This window comes from Pieris napi, chromosome 12 (genome assembly GCF_905475465.1).
Source record: "Pieris napi chromosome 12, ilPieNapi1.2, whole genome shotgun sequence".
Classification (NCBI taxonomy): Eukaryota; Metazoa; Arthropoda; class Insecta; order Lepidoptera; family Pieridae; genus Pieris; species Pieris napi.
In genome coordinates this window covers 5,731,933-5,745,333 of record NC_062245.1, presented here as the reverse complement: position 1 = coordinate 5,745,333, position 13,401 = coordinate 5,731,933, and the positions used below count along the sequence as shown (strand labels likewise).

General features: G+C 32.9%; 1 protein-coding gene across 1 annotated transcript in view; it reads left to right on the top strand.

Annotated features, from left to right (window-relative positions):
- The first annotated feature begins 1,393 nt into the window (after nt 1-1,393).
- Nucleotides 1,394-13,401, top strand: part of LOC125054903 (octopamine receptor Oamb) — a 75,225-nt gene continuing 63,217 nt past the window's right edge. The window contains exon 1 of the mRNA XM_047657049.1: nt 1,394-1,513. The gene's annotated coding sequence lies outside the window, so the exon portion shown is untranslated. The remainder of the gene's footprint in view (nt 1,514-13,401) is intronic.

The window sequence follows — 13,401 nt, the reverse complement described above, 5'->3', positions numbered from 1 at the left end:
GAGTTCGAATAACACGTGCTAATGTCTCAGAGTAGGGATTATTAACGCCCGGCGGGCATCCAAAGCGTGACCTCTACGAATGATACCATAGTTGAATTTAGTTAAGAGTCACTTTGTATTCGATAGGCAATTTCTTGGCTTTTTAGCTGTAACATTCAGTATTTGCGTGTGTACGTTAATATAAGTTCTTTATCAGCTTCAAACGTATTGCAATGTTGCCTTCCTGTAACGATAAAGAAGAAGACAAAATATGTACAGACTAGGCTGTCAAAGCAATAACTAAATCAAAATCACTACATCATTCAATAATAGAACCTAGAAAAAATATAACAGCACTTTCTCTACGAGAAATCCTTTTACTAGATAAGCTCACATGTGGGTATTGAAGGAAATGAGAGAGCGAATTAGCGAAGCAAGTGACAATGCTTATAATAATATGCTTACATAATATGACAAATGCCCCATTACAAGCGGTAAAACAGTAGAAGAGTGGGGGGAGAGATACAGACAAGCAGAAAATAGGCAAAGTTGCAAAATCTTTTACTGACTTAAATTAGTGACTAAAACATAATAGTGTCAATTGTTTAGTAAGTTTGTGAGTGCCTCCTCTATTTCCTTAAAACGTCTGTTCTTGGTTTGTCAACTTCCGCCAGCGACTAAAATCATAAGTCTATCTGCGCCGTGGTCTGCTTCTGTTCCAAACTGGGGTCCGTTTCAGGGTATCGTAACATTTGTCAGTCTGCCTAAGTGACCATTTAAGTTGTAAAGCTTTTGTTAGTCATTCTTGTCTTGTTCCTAACGTTTAATTATCACGGCTCTTTACGTTATCTTAATTCTATTTCCAACATTGCTGGTGTACGCCTACGACATCCGTATAAAGCTAAGTGATATTCGACTCCACTCAGGAATGGCTCTTAAACGGATTCAACATAAACAAAATCAAAATATCGGGTTGATTAAAACTAAATTAAGAACCTCGCAATAGCCGGGTATATACATTTTGCTTAAACAATATATTCAATTCTTTATACTTCGCAAATTCAGTATTCACCTAAGCCTTGATAAATCCTAGATTTCACTCAACAAAAATGCTCACAATAGTATATCGAGAACTTAATTAATATTAATTTAATCTGCAATACAAACCCACTTTTATTAGTGAGTCTAACTTAACTTATGCATGAACTAGTTAAATAGTATCTACCTATTTCGTATACCGCTTATATATGTAACAAATTGTATATAATAAGGTATAATAACGGACACTAGATCAGTTGCAACTATGGCTAATTATAACCAAAGCGGAATTCTTTATCAATAAGTGTAAATCATTCACTGAGTAATAGTGAAATTGTGAATGAATGGCGCATGCGTGCATTATTCGTGGCCAGTACCGAGATTGTCTTAGGCTGGGGAAGGCGCTTTTCCGGCGATTTTCCGAATACGTAAACAATTCGAAGTTTAAGTGTAGTGAAGTGTGGTGTTGGTGATTAGTGTGGCGTGGTGATTTTTGGTAAGGTTTTAGTATACTTTGATGTCGTATAAATTTAATCAACTTAATTATATGATTTTTAATGTATTTTTTAATATTAGTAATTAAAAATAATTTAAGTTTAGCTTTACTAAATCCGATTTAAACAAACACGGGCTTTTGATAACTATGAAAGCTTTGGTATTATTTTAGCAATAAAGCAAAAAAATATATTTTTGAACACATAAAATAAATATTGCATTCACTAAGCCATGGATTGTATTTAGACTTTAACACTAGCATTATTATCATGAATAAAAAGGTGAGCTGTCCTATTTTCAGGTATTGAAATATTAGTAGATGACCTTACTATTTAATTTATTGCTTGAAACTAGGCACTTCACTTAGAAATCTGTTCATAGAAATCGATATTTTGACGGTACCTTCCCAATATATCTACAACTGTATCGTTTTTGTGCGTAGTAATATTAGTTCTCATTTAAAGAACAGTGAAATTCACAATAGGAATACAAGAAATAAGAGAAAACTTTTCCAGCCATCTTACAGGTTGCAGAAAATAAATATTTAATTTATATGGGCCTAAGTATACGCTGCTATAAAATGATTCCTAGTGAATTATTAGAACTGCCTTTAAACAGATTCAAAACACATATTAAAAAATCATTAATGTATAAAGGTTACTACACAGTTAATGACTACCAAGAAGACAAAAACGCGGGGCAAGTTCTAGTTATATTGTTATAATTTGTTTTGTTATCTTGTAAAGTTTTGTGAATGTGGTAAATCACAGAACAGATTTTTATTTATTTTAACTTTAATGAAGTTGTGGTTTATGACATTTACCTTTGAAAAATTGTAATGTAGAGGGAGGGTAAAACTTGCTGAGTTTCTTGCCCGTTCTTCTCAGAACAAGGGCTCCTGGTAGTTTTGAATGGATGGCGTAGTCTTGCCCTTTCTCGAATTTTGTAAACGTTTTTGACATTCATAAGCATGCCCTAGGACGCATCTAAACTGAATAAACGTATTTTGATTGATTTAATTGTACATGACTAAACCCTGTCACGAATTTTTTTACGCATGCATTGTTCTAGTTAAATTTAAAATTTTCAGTCTAAGATTTCCAAACTCATAACTTCATACTTTTACAAAATACTTTATATTATAGGCATGTTTCGAGGGTACGATATACCTATTTAAGAAAACAAGACTAATTAATATATAAAATTAAGTTATAATAATTATTTGTAGTCTGTAGGGAAAGAGTTAGGTTAGCTAAGCAAGCGCGTCCAGAGATCGTGCGTTCTAAACCCGGCAGTGAAATAAGTATATGTGCGTTAATAAAATTTGCTCGCATGATAAATAAAACGTCTGAAAATTGTTAAATGAGGGTAGATGGCTAATCACCTAATATTACCTATAAAAAAATATGAATAGGTAAAAGAGACGCAGAAGTATGTCTGCCCTATGGCCCATTCTTCTTTTTCAGGTGCCACTTTATTGCTAAAGATTGGCTGCTAACAATTTGAATTGCCAGGTATCTTACGCTACTCTAAACAGTTCCTATGTATGTAAAATTGTATTAAAAAGAGTAACGCTTAATGATTCTAGAATTGTTTTTTAAACAGAGATAAATCATTTCTATATCATTCAGCTTTTTGATACGTGTGTATATTTATTCCTGTTTAATTTTGTATATTTTTATATATTATGTGATTTGGCAGTTTACTTTAATAATTATTAATTGTAGCAAGCATTTTAGTTTATACTATGCACGATTGTGAACCCGGCCAAAAAAAATTAAATCAGGATTGACAATGTTAAATTAAATTACACGTTTATTTTATTACGTTTCCCTTACAGATTTCCCTCTATCGATCGAAGTCGTCACAATAAATATAAATGTGAATTTCATTCCTAAATATTGTTGAGACATTAATCAATTGTGCCTTTTAAATGCCTTTTAGTACCCTCGGGGACTTTTTTCGGAAGTAACCATTAACTTTGAACGCGGTCGGTGAATTTTTTTGAAATTCTATTTTCCACGACCTCAATGCGCTATTTTTATCTCGAGTTTTTCTTTTCTATAGATTTTTTTACGAAGGGCAAATGCGCAGAGGTCTTAGGCTCATATTAATAAAGTTATCTTAAGACACAATCTGGTTTAGAACTTTATAAATAAAAACTTTTAGCAGTTCTTAAGAAAGCCTGCAGTAGATTAGTAGCCTATTGGTTCAGAACACCCAAGGTCGTACGTTCAAACCCTATCTACGAGTATGTAATTGATTTTTCTTTATATATGCCCGATTAATAACATCCATGATAACATCGCGATAAAACGGTCATGGTTGAGAAAAGGTCAATGTGGCTAAAGACACATAAAAACTTGTAATGCTATTAAATGTTTTTAGTTTGCCAAGAAAGCTAACCATTATTATAAGGCGAGAGTTAGATTTTTTAAATCCAGAGGACGCGAGCGAGATGATGTGTCTCCGACACTCATACTCATACTAATGATATGAGAAAATAAGTTCGTGCAACTGATGAAGAATAACATTTATTTAAATACATACAAATAGAAACAAAAGGAAAAAATCAAAATAAAAGTAAAAAAAAAATGTGTTTCACGCCTTTTTACTTTTAAATAAATATTTTAGTGAAATTTTCATGCAATGTTCGTAACCAATATCTTTGGATTGAAACAAATTCGAAACCAACTAGCATTTCAATAAATATGATAAAAATATTTGTTATGAGTTCTAAAATATGAGCAATGAATTTTAAATATTTTATATAGTTGAGGTATCTCGAAGGAATGTTTGGATTAAAATACATCACAATTATTAGTCTCTATAATAGCACCACCACATCTTTGTACAACCAACTGCCAGAATAGGTATTTCCAAACCGATACTTATAAGGCGCCTTCAAGAATATAGAGTCCCACTCCTTGAAAGGTCGGCAACACACCCGCTAGCACCCAGCGTTGCAGGTGAGGTTTGCCTCCTGTCCCATAAAAAAATTATGTTTTATGTCTGACTTTTTGTTGTGTTCAATGTTATATTATTATTGTTAATAACTTATCTAAGCAAATATGTGTAGTTTAATTTGAATTTATCTTGCTTAAGAATTTAGTATTTAGGTGATAGTCCTATATTAATAATTAAAAAAACTTATTACCTTAGGCTCTAGTTCAAGTAAGGCTAACTTTTAACCTTAAAGCCGTTTATCTCAATTTAACCACATTGTATTTTGCGAAAAGTAAAACACGTGAAGGTTAATGAGTCATAAGGAACGAAATCCAAGCACAGTTTAAAACCAACAGTAGCACAACAATATTTTAACAAGCAAACGAAATAGTACGTAAAAGAGGAAACAGTTAACATTAATAACTTCTTTATTTCAGATTATGTATACAGTTTTAGTTAGAGTTAGTAACAATTCGAGCAGTGTTGGCCTAGTGGCTTCAGCGTGCGACTCTCATCCCTGAAGAGGTTCGATCCCCGGCTGTGCACCAATGCACTTTCTTTCTATGTGTGCATTTAACATTCGCTCGAACGGTGAAGGAAAACATCGTGAGGAAACCGATATGTCTAAGACCCAATAAGTCGACGGCGTGTGTCAGGCACTGGAGGCTGATCACCTACTTGCCTATTAGATAGAAAAATGATCATGAAACAGATTCAGAATTCTGAGGCACAGACCTAAAAGAGGGTGTAGCGCCACTGATTAGTATTATTAGTAACAAATCTGTCTTAGTTCCTATGTTAGTATTAAAAGTAAAAAAAATCATTTAATCATGTAGGTCACATAATGCACACTTATGACTTGTCAGTAAAGAAATACATATTAATGCTTCTAATTTTACATTTACTGCCAGTTCTCAAATCAAGAGCGTAGAACGGAAGAGAAGAACTAGCAATAAACTCTCCGCCACTCTTTTTAATCGCCATTTTTTTCTTACACAACGTTTGTAAGGAGCTGCAACCATAACACCATGTTCCATATTACATATCAAGTAATTAATATTAAAAACATAAATTAAAAAAAAAACAAAGACTTGTCCTCTATCAGCAGGAGGCATGGTGAAATTCCTATGTAAGTACGTGCAGGAGCACGCACTTACATTCTCGTGGGAACAACACGCAAACACATAGTCGAAATAAGCAACATCACCGCATACACGGATTCAAGTACGACCAGTCACCACAAGCAGCACCCGTTCACGAGTATGACGCATGGCCAGCCATTGGCTCGCCATATTTTAGGGAGAGAGACAACCCGATGCATGGACGCCGCCACAAGCAATGACATTTAAGCGAGCATGACGATCCTTGAAATGTGAACTTGGCTAAATAAGAAAATAATAATAATACTACTTATACTGAAAAAAAATTGATACCACATGGATCACGGTTTGTTAGTAAACGAAATCGAACTATGGACAGCATACCAACGTTCTTTGTAAACAACTCATTCAGGATACCATTGGTGCTATGCCTTTAACGACAAAATACTCGATATTACATTAACATTAGCGTGAAATAGCAACCCTGTAAATGATAGCATCATAGCGTCATAGGGTTGTAACTTGCGTGAACATAAAATCACATCATAGAATCGAAATAGAGCCAGTCGCCGTACAAACATTTGTATAGATAAAACTGATAAAACGTGCCGTTCCACTGTCTGTTCAAAGTGCAAAGGTCGGCAATGTAAAACCTATCAATTGTTTTAATCCATTTATTTTTTATATTATGATTTATTTATTTGTTCAAATAAAATAATCCATCATTATGTTAGTAAAAACTTACGGACTAGTGTTAGTATATTATTATTAAAAAGCTAAACATAAAACCCATAAAACATTCTATGCATACACTCGACGATCTGAACCGACAAGTGTACGCACTATGAATGATGGAATTTTTTATGGAAAATATATCTACTTCCTGAAAAACACGAAATACATTGAGCTATTATAGGTCAGCAGAAAAAATATTTAAGTTATCCGAGAAATACAGCTAAGACTCTTTTTCTTGTCTTGTTAGTAATAACTAATAACATAACATAACATAACTAATGTTTAAATTATTATCCATATTTCGATTTGTTTATAATCTTGAACGATTAAATTTATAGTACTATTAATAGATTTTCGTAAAATAGCGTCTAACGATAATGGGCCATATTAGCAAAATCTTCATTAATCTATAAAAACTCCAGTAACAGCTGATAATCTGTTACGTAATCTCTAAATAACGCATAGTTTAACGAGTTCTGGAAAGACATCACAACAATTAACAGCATTTTTTGCGGATTAGATAGTTTTTAAATTTTTAAACATGTATTTTTATCAGATCCAAGATTTAACGTTGTTACTTACCCACTTGGATCTCGAAGCTTCGATTTTAGAAGTAGATTAAAGATTTGATATTATTTACCATGATCGCCATTCTTGTAAAATTATTCCCGAAAATCGATCTCAAATCGCCTTCTGATTACTATAATTTGAACTACTGTTTAATATTGTTCTGTGCTTCAAGATAGAGATTAAATTCTTTGTTAAATAAGGCAACTCGTTGATTTTCTATAAAAGTAAATGCTAGAATAGATTTAATCACCTCAGACGCATTAACCTCAATTAAACTTACGGTGAGTCAGAGGTTTAGGATAAAAACTAGACATAGGTCTATAGTTTCTAACAACCTTATTGTATATACTATATATATTTAAGTAAAACACGGTGGACTAAAATATGCTAGACTTGTCCTAGGTTCAATACCCGGTGAAACAAATTCGCATTGGTACAGAAAGCTTCTATTTGTATATAAAATAATCAATAACTACGTTGCAAAAATGTTTGCAGATTAAGGGATTAAACAACTACGTTTAATAATAAGATTTCTAGTCCGGAAATTAAGTTGGCCAGTATTAAATGCTCAGAGTTCGTTTAATAGTTTTTTTAACAAAAAGGAATGAAAACAAATAAAATATATTATATACTATAACACACATTTCCTCCAAAGCTTTCCGTTATCACAGGAAAGCTACGGTTAATGACATGTACCTACATATTTTGTGTTAATTATACCCAAATCGGTGCTGTCACCACATTGATTTTATATGTTAACTTTCTTTAATTAGGCAACAGTTTTTTTGTTTACTATGTCTAAATATCCGCCTTGGACAAATTTCATTTATAAAATTATCCAAATTTATCTTATATATTATCTATAGGTACTACAGTTCTTTGCCTATAAAGCCTCGAAAAGAACAGTAACAAATCACAAAGCTATATGCATAGGTCACGCTATTTACGGAATTATAGTCAAAATCCACCATTTCGTTCCTCGTCCCTATATAAGTCCGACCTGAGCATTGTTGGCCTATTGGCTTGGGCGTGCGACTCTGCTCACTGAGTTCGAAGGTCGAAGTGCGCACTTAACACTCGATCGTACGGAGAAAGAAAAGATCGCGAGGAAACCGTCGTTAGACGAAACAGATATAGAAAGCTGAGACAAAGACAATGTGGCACAACTGCTTTTTATCAAATTCTTATCTGTGGTTGCAGAATGTGATTGTAGGACGTAGGTGCCTGAAGTTAAACTAAATGTTTGTGTTGGATATTTAAAATCTAATCTATGGTAATTAAAGAAATCCAATAAGATCCCCATTTTCACCTCACGCTTTCTAAACTATTTAACTTACACGTTTCAATGAAAACTTTGTGTCGTGTTGTTTCGGGTGTATTTTTAGCTTCGAGGGAAAATTATCGGCTTTTATGTATGATTTATTTTATCGAATTTATTATTAAACGTGACCTTCCTTTGTAGCTCTTACAGTAAAACGTAGTTATATTAACATTTTTAAAAGTTTTAATTTGTAGATCTATCAAGAATCCAAAATTATGACGATTAAACAACTATATGTCTACAGTACCTGTATCTTAATTTAAAAAAATTTACTCTCCTTAATAGCTTATCATCTAAAAAAATCAAATACACCACCACACGCAATACTCGTCGAGCGAGTTTGCTAATCTTGCCGAAGCAGCGCACAAATGATTTAAAGATGTCTATCGAGTATGATGCAATTGTTTAATCAATTACCCTCTAAAATTCTTAATATTAGCGTGTTTAATCATTTCAAATATTCATATTAGAATGAGCCTAATAGACTAAAATTGGGATAGCTGATGGCGACGCCTATCTCATGTAAATAAAAATACTATTTTTGTAATGAGAAATAAAGTTCTTTAAACTAAACTTAAGAAATATACCTCTACAATATGCATATTTCAATCCCAGCGATATCTGGCTTATTCTTGAAATCCAGAAGTAATGCTCTGCTGTGATCAGGAAGCCGGCAGGCGTCTTACAAAAATCATTTTCTGAAATATCATCTTCAATGTCCGTAACTCTTTATAAAATCTATCAGGAACTATTGTGTGAGACACCAGAACTTCAACATTTTTGTTCTCTGCTTGTAAGTGCTCTGCTTACTTCACAGACTAACGTGTGATCGGGAAAGGCGTTCTAAGTTGCTGCCGCAGCGGAATTTTTTTTTTAAACCTCACGAATTATCTTTAAATGCAATGGACTAAGAAAGCACATAAATATACTATTTTTTGTGATTTTGTACATAAAAATAATTATTATTAAAGTATAGAATAATTATTATGATCGTCATTATATGTGTTGATGTGCTCAATGCCTCTGAATAACATCAAATCAAAGTGACAATGGCATGCTTGTAAGTCTTCGAGGGCAATATAAAAAATCGATTATGATATACGTGTGTCGACACGAATAGCGCAGGGTACGTTAGGGTTGGCGATAGCTTAGAAATATTAATAGAATACTATCCATTTCGTTAAGTATATACTCTAGCTTTGATAAAAACAGACTGGTTATAATATTTCCAGTAGCGCTATAACTTTTAAGTCTACGCCTCACATTTTTATATCAGTGATCATTTGATTTTCTAATTGACATGTAAGTGGTCAGCCGTGCGTTCTGTGCCTGTAAAATAAAAATAAAATAAAAAAATATTTTTTTATAGGTGCAAAATGTCAATTAGCCTTAAAAAAATAGTTGTGTTGTTACTAGTATTTTTCTAATAAGTTGCATTCAATTTCCAAGTCAGCATCTTTCATGAATAATCGTATCGATTGCTCAAATAAAGAGTGATTACATTTACTTCAAACGCAAAACGAAACGTCAAATCTTTGTATGTATGTTCCAAATACGAATTAGTCTTGATGCTTTCATAGAAACTAGTTAAACACAACAGTTTCTATACGAACAATCAAATCATCTAATGTTCGTAATAATTGCAGCTTATATGTGAAAAATTTATTTCGGAGAGATATGGCCACTCCATCGATATGGATATGGCCATTAGCAGGTATAGTGGGCGTCATGTGGGTAGAGTGCGAGCAGAATAATTATTGTACAGTATTTAGTTTGGATTTATTCCTTTTAACATTACAAATAACACTTTAGCTTGTAACGATACGAACGCACTGTCCAAAGTCAAGATGGCGCCTCGAGGCATTTGCGTGGCTCTAATTGGTCGTAACAATATTCGTACTTTTATTCGTTAAGTTAGATCTTAAATTATGAAACAATTAAATAATAATTAAACAAATTGAATCAAATTAAATTATGATTTTTATAAGAAATAGAAGGAATCTCAATTATTAACCAAATTAACCAAAGTAACAATGAAAATCACCGGTCAATTGACTCGATCAGAAAATTTCCTGATAATCGGAGCATTCCCTGACCATATATTATGTCATTCTAACAAACATTAATAAAATAATTAGCACGGAATAACGATATCTGATAAACAACGTTCCTCAGCCCTGTTCGAATGAAATTCTCAGTCACGGACATCGTACACTCAACGAGAAAAGTTCTCCGATAACTTTTACCGCTGACTGTACTTAATTAAGGCTCGCGTCCATACTAATATTATTAATGCAAATTCAATATTTTAACATTGATTTTTTAGGTGATCTTGCTACTACTACTGTAGCAAAGGTGGTTGTTTCTCAAATTAACAATGAGATTATAATTTATTACTACGTTATAAAACTGTTCTCTTCATCCCTTGCTGACTGATGTGCACACCTTGCTATAGGCTTATTCTTGGAGGTAAACAAATTTTCACTTATGAACGCCAAAAAATAAATATATATGAAATGATTCTAATTTTACATGTATCTTAAGTAAATTATAATAATAAAATAAATTAAAAACAATGATTTGTCCTCTATCAGCAGGAGGCATGGTGAAATAGGAGCACGCACTTACACTCTCTTGGGAACAACACGCAAATACATAGTCGAAATAACTAACATAATGTTATTAATACGCGCCAACCTCCAAACAAGTGAATTCATAGAGAAAACTTGTCAGGTTCTAATTTCGAAATCATTCCCGCTGACCTACAACTGTCAACTTTTTTGCCGGAAATTGCCACTGGCCAAAAAATCGGACGTACTACAATTTTGAATTAAGAATTTCTAACAGCATTTTAATACATTTAAGAATTCACAGAATGAGGTTTGGACAGTCACGTTCCCGCTGATCACGTGATTATTACGTTGGCACAAAATAGCAGGACAGGTCGATCGGCTTTTGTGACCCGCCCTAATATATAAAAATAAAAAATCTCTAATGATATTTAGCTTGTTGAGCGGCTGATTTATTATATGCCCAATAATGTGACGTTGATTTACGTTTAATGCGGCTCTTAAAATAGGTTGTGACCATTTTTCAAGAATGATGGATCGTGTTATAATACACTGTTTGTGGTTGTAAGTTATTAGGGAAAATATAACCATAATAGCTTCGTGGTACTGTTAAAAGCCGTGAATCGTTTTTTGTATCCTTCTAACATCCAAAAGTATTAAAAAGTTAAAGGGTAGTCACATTTCTGTGAACGTTTCATCGGTCTTTTTTTAAATCAAGGAATAGCGGTATATTACACCTACAGAAGCAATAATCGAACCTAGCACCTCCAGGCAGAAACAGGCAGTTTGATAACAAGGGATATCTTTCAGTTACTTCTTCTTCTGTAAAGAATAACGTTATGCAGTCATTTGATTGCGCAACCGTCTTGGACCGGCATGGCTACCAGCTACTCTCATAAAGAAGATTCCAGCGACTTCAGATCACCGAAATAGCTTAGGATTTAGTATGGTTAGTTTAGACCTAAAATATTGTCACTTTAAATTAGTTCAAAACTACTTTTACTTTGATTTTTATAAATGTTCACATTACTTTACTATACATGATATATTTGTATGCCAAAATATGCAATTATACATTAATTTATATAAATCATATTCAATTATAATTGTATCTATATAATATTAACCCGCAGTTTTGTTTATTTTACTCTTAATGAGGTGTAGGTTTTATTTTAAAGTTTATTTTAAATTTGCTATATCTTTATATATATAATTCTTCTGTGAGTGTGTATGTCACTGAACTTCTCTCAAACGACAGGACCGATTTTGATGAAATTTTTTGTGTGTGTTCAAGGGGATCTGGGAATGGTTTAGATTCACAAATCACCCCGCCAGATGGCGCTGCCGTCGGTACTTTCATACTTTGCTTTACTAATTGCTTGAAATATCATGCAGGACAACGTCTGTCGGGTCCACTAGTTGCCTATATTTTTATTCCTTGCTTGTTTGTAATTTCTATGTTCTAAACATGCATGTTGTCTCGGAACTTATATGTAAAAAACCCACCTTAGCAAAACAAAGTCTTAGTAAGGTATACAGTGTTATTTTGACATTGTAATCCGTAATATTAATTAACGTTCATTACAGTAAAGATATCCTTAAAATATTCCAAACAAATATTTCTAGATGAAAAATTTTCTCGACTCCAGTCTTAAAAAGCTTCAAAAGCTCTATTTGAAATTTAATAATAATTCAAAGCTTGTTAATGAGCTCCAACTTTGATGGCGGAAGATTCGTTTTTTGTCTGCAATTACTTGACATGCCCAATTTCTTTGCAAACAGTGGTTTCATTATTGTATTATCTTAATTGTCTTAGAGGTCATTTACCTCAGACTTTGACAGTGTGACATGGAAAAATACGCAACGAAATTTTAATTATTTGTTACCACTTAATTTTGTTTTAAAGACTTGACAGATGTCGAGATATCATGATATACTTTCTGACAGCTTTTTAGGAATTTTTACGTCTTTTTGAAGTACCTTAACTCTTTAATTTGGATTACCTCTACAAGGAGCTGGTTAACATAGTATACCAAAGACGCTTAGTTGTGGAACAACTCACGCCATGCGTGTAAAATTTCGTATATTGCCCCAATACTTGGTTTGGTGATGTTGTATGTCTAAAATTTTTGAAGTGATACTTCTTTAGGCGCGTTATGAAAAACTGATGAGAGTGAAATTTTACGATGCGCGCGCACCGTGACACAAAATTAACAGAGTGAAGTTGCCCACTAATTGAAGTTATACTTCTTTAGGCGCGTTATGAAAAATTGAGGAGAGTGAAATTTTACGACGCGCTCGCACCTTGACACAAAATTAACAGAATGAAGTTGCCCACTAAATCGCTTATTAAGTTGAGGAAAAAATGCTACCAACAAAACAGAAATTATATTATTAATTATATTATTAATAATGCCAAAGAAGTATAACTTCTTACGCGCGTACATAAGTAGGTACACGCACCATTTTTCTTCTTAAGTTGGTAGATTATTCTGCAAGCTTATTAGGTTTTACACAATATCTAGTGCTTATAAGTATAATTTAATAAAGAGGTCCTAAATAAACGTTTTCTAATACGAATACATCCTCATTATTTCTAAGCATAATATATTAATTTTAGAAATCTCTGTTTTGAAGCCTAACGTTC